General features: G+C 40.6%; 1 protein-coding gene across 4 annotated transcripts in view; it reads left to right on the forward strand.

Moving 5' to 3' along the window:
• The window catches only part of LOC140483843 (microphthalmia-associated transcription factor-like), a 293,041-nt gene that overhangs the window by 204,989 nt on the left and 74,147 nt on the right, over positions 1-13,905 (forward strand). The gene's annotated exons all lie outside the window — the stretch shown is intronic.

Genomic DNA, 13,905 nt, shown 5'->3' on the forward strand with positions numbered 1-13,905 from the left:
TACTAATAAGTGGTGAAGAATTAACTGGTAAATTATCATCAGTGGCAGAGGCATATACTTGAAAAATAAGTGGTTTATTACATAATAGTGAGGTAACATGTTACATCTGCTTAAGACTGGTAAAGTACGTTAAGTCCAAGTAAGAGACATTAATACTTCTTTAAGGCTAGTAACTAAATCTAGGTTACCTAGCTATAAATTGTAGAAATGACTAACCATTAAGTACAAACTCGAACAACTGATTTGCTCTTCCTAGAAACAATTATTTACCTATCAGTGGATGGGACTATTCCAAAGCTTCTGAGGTAACCTTTTTAATCCAATTGCCTTGTGCAACAACAAGTTGTATATTAAAAATAGTCAACCCTTAAACCTTTTGCAGTGTTTGCAGTGTGTTGTTTACCCTAAACTTTGGTCCACTCTACGCACTTGCAAATGCGTGATCTCCATTCAGTGAGCTTATGCTGCTTCTCTGATTGCTGGAGCAATGAAAGGATGCAATTTCAGAATGTAATATTGTTGCACTGTCAAAGCAGGAGCCTAAAGGTTATTTTAATTTTGTTTTGTTGTCTGATGTTTACGTTTCTAGACAAAACATACGCAAGAAGTAGAAGCTTAACTGAGAAAACTGATATGTAGAGCAAAGTGTCAGCCTCTTGATGAGCTCGCTAGGGTAGATGTAGCTTATTTAACCTCTTAAACCTGTCCTTCTGTTCGGTTTTATCCTGGATAATTTTGACCGCAACTTAATTTAATTGTTTAGGCCCAATATTCCTTAAATGCCCTTATGTAGCAAAAAAATTTCAATATTAGTGTTATATTTTTGAATTAATCTAGCCTGAACAGCATGTTATGCAAGAATGTTTCAGATTTTAGTGCATACGTTATAAGAACAGAACGATGCCATTGAGTCTGCTTTGCCATTCAATCATGACTGATATGTTTCTCAACTCCATTTTCTTGCCTTCTCCCCATAACCTTTGATTCCCTTATTAATCAATAACCTAACAATTTCAATCTTAACTACACTCAATAACTTGGTCTCCACAGCCTTCTGAAAGAATGCGTTCCACAGGTTCACCACCTTCAGGCTAAAGAAGTTTCTCCTCTGTCTGTTCTAAAGGGTCATCCCTTTGCTCTGAGGCTGTGCCCTCGCATCTTAGTCTCTCCTACTTGTGGAGACATCTCTCTACATCTGCCCTATCCAGGCCTCTGCGAATTCTGTAAGTTTCAATGAGATCTCTTCCTTAAAATCTCGAGCGAGTATAGACTCTGAGTCCTCAACTGCGCCTCATAGGACAAGCCCTTCATCCCCAGTATCGTTCTTGAGAGCCTCCTCTGGACTTCCTCCCAGCCTAGCTCACAGTATTCCAAATGTGATCTGACCAGAGCCTTATGCCAAGAGCAGTACATCTCTGCTCTTGTATTCTAGCCCTCTTGAAATGAATGCTAACATTGCATTTGTCTTCCTAACTGCCAACTGAACCTGCATGTTAACCTTAAAAGAATCCTGAACTGGGACTCCTAACTCCCTTTGTGCTTAAGATTTCCGAAGTTTTTCCCCATTTAATTAATAAAATAGTCTATTCTTCCTCCCAAAGTGCATAACCTTAGACTTTTCCACATTGTCTTCCATCTGCCACTTCTTTGTATATTCTCCTAGTCTGTCCAAGTCCCTCTGCAGTCCACTTGTTTCCTCAACACCCCCCCCCCTTACTCCACCTATCTTTGTGTCATCTGCAAACTTAGCAATGGTGCCCCTGGATCATCCAAACTTTTAATGTACCACATGAAAAGTTGTCACAACACTGACCCCTGTGCAGCTCCACTGGTCACCGGCTCCCATCCTGAAAAACACCCCTTTATTCCCCCTTCTGCCAATCTTTCATCCATGCCAGTATCTTGCTCCTAACACTGTGGGCTCTTATTTAGCATGCCTTCTGAAAGGCCTTTGGAAATCCAAATAGATCATGTCCACTGGCTCTCCTTTATCTAATTTGCTCATTAGATTTGTCAGGCATGATCTCCCCTTGGAGAAGCTATGCTGTCTCAGTTCTATTTTACTATGCACTCCCAAGTACTTTTCATTGCCTTTTATGTTAAGATGTTCCTTCCACTTTGTTTATGGCCTCCTAATTTTAGGTTAGCTTGAGAATAAAATCATCTCTCTCCATCTTTCCTATTAAACCCTTTTAATCATCTTAAACATTTAACTTGGATATTTCACAGTCAAGGGAATACAAGATTATCTGTGCAACTAATACTTGAAGTTTAGCCCAATATCATCTAGTGAATCTGTGCTCTACCCTCTCCAAGGCCAAAATATTTCTTTTAGGTTTTGATGCCAGAACTGAAAACAGTGGTCAGATTGCATCTCAAAGAGCTGCTTACTGCTAGAACATGATTATTGATTGGTCCCATTCCAGTCTCCTTGAGCTAATATTTCTTTGTCTTTTCGATGTTCTAAATATCTATCCATTGGTTTGCAACCTTTTGGTGATTTCTGTCCCTGAGTTTCTCCTCTTCTCTGTAGATCCTAGTTTCTCTTTAGAAAATGCTCTGATCTGTGTTTCTTGATTGCATAGGCTCACATCTCAACACAGAACACCATCTGCCAGCATTTTTTCTCACTCACTTAATCTGTCAGTGTTCTAATAGCTTTACATGACCATCTATCTGTAAGCTTAATATGCAACTTAATTTAATGTCATCAATGAATTTGGGTTTGGATTACATGGTTTTCCAGTCCTTCATCTGAGCCATTGATAAAGACAGTGAAAGTTGGATCCACAGTCCAATCCCTTTGGGACACTGTTAATTATATCCTGTTAATTAAAGTATACTTTATATACTGTACTCATCAATCCTAATATATTGCCCTACCTCCTAGCTAGTTCCTGAGTTAATAGCTTGCCTCCAAAATCTATGTTTTCACTTTTATCAATTATTACTTGTGTCATGCTACAATTCTCGTATAGACTGATAACTTTAAAAAAGAAATTTGAAATTCCAGTGACCGATTCAAGAAATCTCATGACAGGATTTCACAATTTAAGACTATCAATACTACAAATTAAAATTGAGACCAACTAAACATTACTTAGTTAATAATAACACTAAATTGCAGAAAAGATACTCCACTTTAACTTCTCAACACAACTGAAACACCGCCATTCTGCACTTATTTAATAATATACTCCTATCAGATCTATAACCTTTACAGAAACCAGTTTGAATTTGCCTCCAATTGGCTAATTTCTCTCCCCCTTGCTGTGTTGCAATGCCTAGTGTGCATTGAAGGTTGTTTCCTCTCTGAGAATCCATGAACTGACTTCCAGCAGCAAGACTATTCCAGCAACTCCTTATTATGCCAGCACAAATCTTGCAGTTTTTAAATTTCCACTGGCCTGTCTCTTCAGTCAGAGAGTGCGCTTCCAGCAGTATCTGAATTGATGAACAGAGAACAGCCTACTGCTCCACTGTTCACTGCAGTCATGATTTTTCAGTCTCCCTGAGTCAGTAAATCTGAGCGTTTGTAAATCTATCCACTGTAAGGCCAATTGCTACCTCTTTTGTGTTCATGATTTGGAGGTGCTGGTGTTGGACTGGGGCGTACAAAGTTTAAAATCACACAACACCAGGTTATAGTCCAACAGGTTTAATTGGAAGCACACTAGTTTTTGGAGTGCTGCTACTTTATCAGGTGGTTGTGGAGTAGAACTTTGTAGGACACAGAATTTATAGCAAAAGTTTACAGTGTGATGCAACTGAAATTATATATTTAAATTTGTTTGTTAATTCTCCCATCTTTTAGAATTACCACATTGATTTCAGTTCTTTCATGTGTAAATCCAAGAACCTTTTTTTAAAGTTACATTCTCAATTGAACTTTAACAATATACCATGTCAGCTAAGATAATGCATTGAAGGTGTGAGGTGCCCTGTGTGAGGCTGTCTGTGCCCCAGTGTTCAGACTGATTCTATTTCTAAAAAAGGGTTTACAGAATCTTAGATGGATTCATGCAGTTGTTTTGAGCAAAATAAAATGTAATTCTACAAGTACAAATTCACCCCACAAATGTGTGTGTGTGTGGTATGAGTATCTATGAGAGAGTTTATGTATGTGTCTGAGTGTAAAGGGGTATAAGTCTGTGAGAGGCTGCTTGTATGAGAGAGTGTCTGTGAGAGTGTATGGGTCTGTAGGTGTGAGAGAGAGCGAGAGAGCGTTCTCAGACTCCACAGCCACCCGATGAAGGAGCAATGCTACAAAAGCTAGTACTTCCAAATAAACCTGGACTATAACCTGGTATTGTATGACTTTTGACTTAACTGTGTTTTAGATGTGAAAGCTGGGACCTGAGTTTCAGTCAAGCTACACATTAGCAGTAAAACTGGCAATAAGTCACAAATTCCTTCTTACTACTCCATTTTACCTTGAATTAAAAGACATAGTTTAAAAATATAACCAACTTAAATGTCACGTTTGTACCCTTAGGCAAAAAGTTTCTTTCAAATCATGTGCAAAAAAGAAAATCAATGTTTTTATGTTTATGTGGAATAGAGTATAAGTGTTTCCCTGTAAAAGAATGTTTTTCCTGAGCATTTCTGGATAAATGTGTTGAGAATTACAACCTCGTAATGCAAAGTTGACAATCCTTAATTCCATTAAAAATAAAATATAATGTTTGTGTTAATTCATTTTGACTCAAGAACAGCTTTTCTATTTTACAATGAACTTCTGCAAATTTAATATTGTGATTCATTTGGAATTTTCATGATAAAATGAATGCCAGCACTGAATAAAAATAACTTCCTTACATGAAAATTGCTAGAATTAAGCCAAAAATGTGGTAGAACACTGTCACCTATGAGGAGGAGGAATCTGTGATCTTTATTGTATACAAGCAATATCAGATCTCAGTCTGACGTGAATGCCCCCAGCTCCATGTTTCCACCCACTATGTTTGATATTCTGATGCACAAGAAAATAATGCTCCTTTGAAAGATCGTGGACATTTCTGGTGCCGAGCATATTTGTGACGTCAAATGTCGAGTTTGCTTTAAAATGGGGTTCAGTGGTACCAAATGGAGAATATTAGCCTCACCGCAGAACAAAAGATCTCTTGTTTGGTCTTTTTTCACTGTCTCTTTCTGTGTCATTGTTTAAGAAATAATTTACACTGCTTTACTGCTACCATGAATTCATTAAAGGCATTTAAATGAAATTGAAGTGTCAATACAATAACTTTCAACAAAGTCAACTGACTTTTTCCCATGTTTTCATTACTTGTTTCATTAGCTGGGCAGATGAATTTTTAATTTCCAAAGAAGAAGAATGCAGTATGTGATTATCACTTTAAAAATTCAGTGATATGCTTTCTAATCGATGTTAAGGGGGAAAAGTCTAACACAGGTTGGTATGTCTGTTGTTGTCTGACGTGCAATCAACATAATAATATAACGATGCAACTAAGAAAAGCAGAAAGAAGCTACAAGATGTGTGGCATTCTAAAATCTTGCTTTTTTAAAAATTCATTCACAGGATGAGGGTGTCACTAGCTAGGCTGGCATTTATTGCCCATCCCTAATTGCCTGGAGGCCAGTTAAGGGAGAACCAGTGTGTTGTGTGTCTGGAGTCACATGGAGTTGTACAGCATGGGAACAGACTCTTCAATTCACCTTATCCATGATGACCAGATATCCTAAATTAATCTAGTTCCATTTTCCACCATTTGTCCTATATTCCTCTTAAACCCTCCCTATTCATATATCCATCCAGATGCCTTTTGAATGTTATAGTTGTACTAGCCTCCACTATTTCCTCTGGCAGTTCATTACATACACGTACCACTCTCTGCACGAGAATGTTGCCCCTTCGGTCCCTTTTAAATCATTCCTCTCCCACCATCAATCTATGCCCCCCAGTTTTGGACTCTTCTACTCCAGGGAAAAGACCTTGGCTATTCACCATATCCATGCCCCTCACGATTTTACAAAACCTCGACAAGGTCACTCCTCAACTTTCAATGCTGCAGGGAAAACAGCCCCAGTCTAGTCAACCTCTCCCTATGGCTTAATCCATCTAACCCTGGCAATATGCTTGTAAATCTTTTCTGAACCCTTTCACAACATATTTCTAATAGGAAGGAGACCAGAATTGCACAGAATATTTCAAAAGCTGCCTAACCAATATCCTATACAGCTGCAACATGACTACCTGGGCGCCTCCTAGCAGAGCGCTTTAGGGAACATCTCCGGGACACCTGCACCAATCAACCACACCGCCCCGTGGCCCAACATTTCAACTCCCCCTCCCACTCTGCTGAGGACAGAGAGGTCCTGGGCCTCCTTCACCGCCGCTCCCTCACCACCAGACGCCTGGAGGAAGAATGCCTCATCTTCCGCCTCGGAACACTTCACCCTCAGGGCATCAATGTGGACTTCAACAGTTTCCTCATTTCCCCTTACCCCACCTCACCCTAGTTCTAAACTTCCAGCTCAGCACTGTCCCCATGACTTGTCTGGACTTGTTCTACCTGCCTATCTCCTTTTCCACTCCACCCTCTCCTCCCTGACCTATCACCTTCATCCCCTCCCCCACTCACCCATTGTACTCTATGCTACTTTCTCCCCACACCCCACCCTCCTCTAGCTTATCTGTCCACGCTTCAGGCTCGCTGCCTTTATTCCTGATGAAGGGCTTTTGCCCGAAACGTCGATTTCGAAGCTCCTTGGATGCTGCCTGAACTGCTGTGCTGTTCCAGCACCACTAATCCAGAATCTGGTTTCCAGCATCTGCAGTCATTGTTTTTACCTCCTATACTCAATACACTGACCAATAAAGGAAAGCATACCAAACGCCTTCTTCACTGTCCCATCCCACTTTCAGGGAACTATGAAACTGCGCTCCAAGGTCTCTTTGATCAGCAACACTCTCCAGCACCTTACCATTAAGTGTATAAATCCTGTCCTGTTTTCCCTTTACAAAATGCAGTACCTCACATTTATCTAAATTAAACTCCATCTGCCACCCCTTGGCCCATTGGCCCATCTGACCAGGGTCCCCCTTGTACTCTGAGGAATCATTTTCACTGTCCACTACACCTCCAGTTTTGGTGTTGTCTGCAAACTTACTAACCATACCTTGTAGGACAGTCCAGGTAAGAATGACAAACTTCCTTCCCATTAATAAACTAGGTGGCTTTTTCCTTACAGTCGGCAATCATTTCATGGTCACCATTAGACCCTTTTTTTTCCAGATTATTATTTGAATTCAGATTCCACCATCTGTCATGGTGGGATTTGAACACAGGTCCCCAGAACATTTCTGGATCTCCGAATGAATAGTCTAGAGATAACATCAATAGGCTGTTGCTACCCTGTATGTTGACTAAATCTGTACTAGTCCTGAAAGAATCATAGAGCATAAAGAAGGCCCACAATGCAGGATCTGGCTCTTTGAAAGAGCCATCCAGTTAGTCTCTGGATGCATCTGGATGTATCTTGAAGCATCTTTCACAATACCATTGTTCAAAAAGTGTTACTGTGTCCTGAAACTTTGAGAGATAATGGTGCATTATAAAGGAATGGTCCATCATCCCTTTATAAAGAAGATGCAAAGAAAGTAAAGGTGAGCCATAGAAGTATCGTTGGACTGCCCCTTTGAAAGGAACCATCTATTTAATTTGTATCTTTTCAATCAGATGTAGCTTAAATGCACAGTAAGGGATAAGAAGTGGATTTGAGATGATGTATGTCAGGAGGTGCAAGTTCATCTCCACTTCTGACATACCAATTTTTGTGGTATTTGGATTATTGAATGTTCTGGCTTTTGCAGTGGAAGTTACCGTGAGGAGGTTGAGTAGTTCATCAGCTTCACCAACACATTCCACCCCAACCTTAAATTCACCTGGACCATCTCTGACACCTCCCTCCCCTTCCTGGACCTCTACATCTCCATCAATGACGACCGACTTGACACTGACATTTTTTGCAAACCCACCGACTCCCACAGCTACCTGGATTACACCTCTTCCCACCCTACCTCCTGCAAAATGCCATCCCGTATTCCTCATTCCTCCACCTCTACCGTATCTGTTCCCAGGAGGACCAGTTCCACCACAGAACACACCAGATGGCCTCCTCCTTTAAAGACTGCAATTTCCCTTCCCACATGGTTAAAGATGCCCTCCAACGCATCTTATCCACATCCCGCACCTCCGCCCTCAAACCCCACCCCTTCAACTGTAACAAGGACAGAAACCCCCGGTCCTCTGCTTCCACACTACCAACCTTCGCATAAATCGCATCATCTGCCGACACTTCTGCCACCTCCAAACGGACTCCACCACCAGGGATTTATTTCCCTCCCCACCCATTTCCGCTTTCCGCAAAGACTATTCCCTCCATGACTACCTGGTCAGGTCCACGCCCCCCAACAACCCACCCTCCCGTCCTGGCGCCTTCCCCTGCCACCATAGGAATTGCAAAACCTGCGCCCACACCTCCTCCCTCACCTCCATCCATGGCCCTAAAGGAGCCTTCCACATCCATCAAAGTTCTACCTGCATATCCACTAATGTCATTTATTGTATCCATTGCTCCCGAAGCAGTCTCCTCTACATTGGGGAGACTGGATACCTTCTCGCAGAGTGCTTTGAGGAAAATCTCTGGGATACCTGCACCAATCAACCCACTGTCCTGTGGCCCAACATTTCAACTTCCCCTCCCACTCTGCCGGGTCTTGCAGGTCCTGGGCCTCCTGCACCACCACTCCCTCACCACCCGATGTCTGGAGGAAGAACGCCTCATCTTCCGCCTCGGGACACTTCAACCCGAAGGCATCAATGTGGACTTCACCAGTTTCCTCATTTCCCCTCCCCCCACCTTACCCCAGTTCCAACCTTTCAGCTCAGCACCATCCTCATGACCTGTCCTACCTGCTAATCTTTCTTCCCACCTATCTGCTTCACCCTCCTCTCTGACCTATTACCTTCATCCCCACCCCCATCCACCCATTGTACTCTTTGCTACCTTCTCCCCAGCCCAACCCCCCTCCCATTTATCACTCCACACTGAAGGCTCCCTGCCTTTAATCCCAATGAAGAGCTATTGCTCGAAACGTCGATTTTCCTGCTCCTCGGATGCTGCCTGACTTGCTGTGTTTTTCCACCACCACTCGAATCTCAACTCTGATTTCCAGCATCCGCAGTCCTCACTTTTGTCCTGTTCAAGTACCAAGGTCAATGCAACCAGTAACTTCCACTGCAAAAGCCAGCATGTTCTTTTTTTTTATAGATATTTTTATTAGAAATTTAACATTTTTACAAGTTTACAAAAATAAACAAAACTCTCAAGTACAAACATTGATATACAATTAAATCTTAAATATATAATAACCAAAATTTAACAAAAGAAAAATACCGAGAAAGAAAAAAAACAAAACTCAACTAACTACTAATCTAACCTACAACTAACCAGAGTGTATATTTAAGTCTCTTACATTATTCAAATAAGAGAAAGGAAAAAAAACCAACGGATAACACAGAAATTGGGTAGTGAGATACATGCTTGGAATGTGTTCACATCAAATGTAACAAAACCGGTATTCGTGTGGGATTCCTCTCCCAAGGGGCCCCGGACCAGCAAGGTTCGTAATCTCAATTAAATAAATGCCCTTGTTAGGATAGCCGAAATATCTATATTCATATCATTCGAGAAGGGCTGCCATATTTTATGAAATAATTCGGTCTTTTGGTGCACCATATTTGTAAGGACGTCAAGGGGAATACATTCCATAATTAATCTGTGCCAATTTGAAAGTCCAGGGGGGCCCTCAGCCACTCAGTTTACCGAAATATTTTCCCTTGCACAGAAAGAGAGAATAGAAAATAGTTTCTTCCCGTACATGTCCAGGGAGGGTAAGTTCGAAAAGCCCAAAAGGAGAGATACAGGGTCCACTTTAATTTCCGTTCCTAAAATTTCTGTCAGGGTACTTGCTACTTTAGTCCAGTATCTACGGATCTTATGACAGTTCCATAGACAATGTACAAGAGTGCCCATCTCTATTTTACATTTGGGACACATTGGAGATGCTCCTGCCTTAAATTTTGCCAATCGATCTGGTGCTATATGGGCCCTATGAAGTATCTTCAGCTGGATAGTCTGAGTTCTGTTACAGATGGTGATTCTTCTGGCGTTTTCCTAAATGTCATTCCACGTTTCTATAGAGATTTCTAGTCCCAAATCCTGATCCCATGTTTTAAGCAGATTATCCATATCTCCCGTACTTCATCATGTAGCAAATGATAAATAGTACTGATGGAAGATACCCCCATTGGCCATAGTACTCTACATTCTCTATCTGATTTATAAAGACTATCTAATAATGTAGTCTTCTTCTGTATATAATCTCGAATTTGGAAGTGTCGAAAGAGGTCTCCATTAGGTAATCCGAATTTCTGACGCAGCTATTCACTTTGTTCTGACAAACTAAGGGGCCAAGCCAATTCATTCCTCCTCATCTCGTACCTTAATGTTTTGTATCTCCCAACTGGAGCTGTAACAATTTGGGAAACTTTGCCCAGGGTCTGGCATAACTAATGGCTATGTTCCCTGACAATATTACAACAATAATGCCAGAGCCTTGTGATGCAGGTCTAACCACATCCCTAAGCAAGCTGTTTTAGTACAGTTACAACACTGACATCTACCCAACAGTGTGGAAAATTGCTCAGGTTTGTCCTACACTAAAAAAGCAGGACAGCTCACCATCACTTTCTCAAGGTTATCTGGAGATGGGCCAGAAATATTGGCCCAGCCAGTGATGCCCACATCCCATGAATTAGTAAAAATAAAAGGCAGCCCACCACCACCATATCCAGGGCATTTCAGGATGAACAATGAATGTTGCCCTACCCAGTGACCTCCACATCACTACAAAGGAATTTTAAAAAGTTACAAAGTACACTGCAGTTTTTAACTTGAGCAAAGATTTGATATTGATTATATTTAAATTGGAACACTCAGACAAAGAGGGGACTAAACAAGCTATACAGACTCAAAAATCATGGACCACTTTCTAATGACATTCATAGAGTGCTTTAGCAGTATCATTTGAAGCCAGCATAAACTAAATTCTGTGGTGCCTTATTGTATGCTAGCTGTTTACACACTGAATATTGCTGAATGAAAGATACGTTTGACCAAACCTTTTCACCTTGCACTGACTGTGACTGTTTGCAAAAAATATCAAAGGGAAAACAAGGACTTGTAATGAGAGTGCTGATTGGTTGGCAAGCAGACTCTGGTCGTGGTGTTACAAGTGGATATTGTAGCAGTTAATAGTGATTGACAGTTAACTGACAGATTAATTTTACATTTCAAACCAGGCAGGTTGACTCTGATTAGTCAAACATTACACTGGATACCACATATTTTGTCGAGTGAATGCCTAGGTTTTCATTTCCAGAATAATCAATAATAGTGAAACACAGTTTTAAGGTTGAATTGGTATTTATGCATGGTGAGATGAATCAGATTGGTAATTGGATGACTATTTTACATTGTACCCTATGCTACACTTGGTCTGCATTGCACAAATGTCTTTCATATTTAAATTTGCTCCATTAATACCACTATATTACTTGATAAGGTGACCATGCTATAAGCAGTACTTATTTAAAACATGTGCACACTATAAGCAGAAGTGGTTTTGCAACACAATTAACAATGCCACTAAATGTGGACTAATTACCTCTGACTGCGTACTATTTAAAAGTGAGAGGTTTGTCTTTGTACGTAGTTTGAATTTTGACATGCCTTCATCCCACATGAAGATTGAAGGATTATTTGCTGAGTATGAATTCCTCTGCTACCAGCTATCCTGACACAAGGTGTCCATTGAAGATGGTGAATCCTCAAATGTGTGCTAGCTGATTTAACGTATGCATATTGAGGGACTTTAATGATTTTTCTTAATTTATTTACATGCAACAGGAATGTCTGGCAGTATTGTGGGGCCTCAAGCAAACCTAGGCATTTGGTACAGTAAACCTGATAAAGGGATTGGCATGGTTATCTTGAACAAATGTGACCAAATTGAAAAAAAAAATGCGCATCATTTTTAATGACAAGTCTGACCAGGCCAGACCCCCTCAAAACATATCAAGAAAGTAGCCCGGACCCTAACTTTACTAGTTGTTTTCAGCGGAAGTGTAGTGGATATTCCAGGAGTGATGCAGCTGGCCCAACCACATAGATTTAAACAAAACAGAATTTATTTGCAAGATTACCGAATGAAACACAAACAAAAGAGAAGAGAATACAGAATAACGTAACCTATCCGAAAACCCAGCAGATTATCCCAATTTAACGATGCTGTTCCAAATACTTGCAACAATCCTCATAAATACCCTTTCACAAAAAAAGGAAAAATTCTACACAGGCTCTTACAAGAGAGAGGGAGGATCTTTGGGTCCAGCAGCTTCACAACTCTACTTGCTAAAGAATAAAGCTGAGTAAAGCTGAGCTGGGAGAACTGGCCACTCCCCTTTCATTGGACAAATGTTTTTTTTAATAGATCCTTCAAGTAGATCAACCCCAGACATTTTGGAAACTCTGTCTTTATGACCTCTTTGAAAAAAAAATCAAGGACAACATACCCTTGTTAACGGAGCAGCATCATCACAAGTTTAAGTTTGTATCCATTGGATGGTCCTTCAGTTCTGAAGATGGCTCATATCTAACACAAAACTTTAACACTGTTTCTCTCTTCACAGATGCCGCCAGACCTGTTTCGCCAATATTTTCTCTTTTTTTTTCCTATTTCTAGCATCTTAGATGAGAAGAAATTACTTCTGTCAAAAGATTGTGAAACTGTGGAATTCACAACCCAAGAGCACAGTTTAGATTAGATTAGATTAGATTAGGTTAGATTCCCTACAATGTGGAAACAGGCCCTTCGGCCTAACAAGTCCATTTGGACCCTCCGAAGTGTAACCCACCCAGACCCATTCCCCTCTGACTAATGCATCTAACAGTATGGGCAGTTTAGCATGGCCAATTCACCTGGCCTGCAATCTTTGGACTGTGGGAGGAAACCCACGCAGACATGGGGCGAATGTGCAAACTACGTAATTTAATCAGAGGTGACATGGATTTCTTCAGAGTCAACTCAAAGCTAACTCGGTAAATGATTGCTAATATATTGTAATTATATTGTTTTAGAAATCAGTACTTCAGTATTTGTCTTACCTAATGCTAAATCAATTGCTGAAAAAAAAGGGGACTACCTTAGCATTTGTTATCATAAGAAGATAGGAACTAGGAGCAAGAGTAGGCAATTCAATTCCTTGAGTCTGCTCTCCCATTTGAGACAATCATAACTTGTCTCATCTCCGCCTCAATGCCACTTCCCTTCCTGCTCTCGATAACCTTGTAACTTGTTACTAATTTAAAAATCTGTTCACGTTCTCAATGCCATCATTTACCTAGTTAGCTTTGGGTTGATTCTGAAGAAATCCATGTCACCTCTGATTAAATTTAAAGTAAATATACCTGCAAGACTGTGTCTTTAAAGGCATTAAAAAAAAGTTCACCAGACTGTCACTTGAATAATTTGAAATGATATCCACAGAGATACTTAGATAGTAAGGTTACCACTGTCACAATTGAAAATGTCTGAGTGACCCATTTGAAGTATGAAAATTTGATGTCTGCTGTCACAGGGTATCTGTATCACTCAAATATCATTTTCATGATATTCAATCATTTCTTTAAAAATTCATTCATGGGATGAGGGTGTTGCTGGCTATGCAGCATTTATTGCCTAACCCTCATGGCACAGAGGGCAGTTAAGAGTCAACCAGATTGCTGTTGGTCTGGAGTCACATGGAGGCCAGATCA

This window comes from Chiloscyllium punctatum, chromosome 12 (assembly GCF_047496795.1).
Source record: "Chiloscyllium punctatum isolate Juve2018m chromosome 12, sChiPun1.3, whole genome shotgun sequence".
Classification (NCBI taxonomy): domain Eukaryota; kingdom Metazoa; phylum Chordata; class Chondrichthyes; order Orectolobiformes; family Hemiscylliidae; genus Chiloscyllium; species Chiloscyllium punctatum.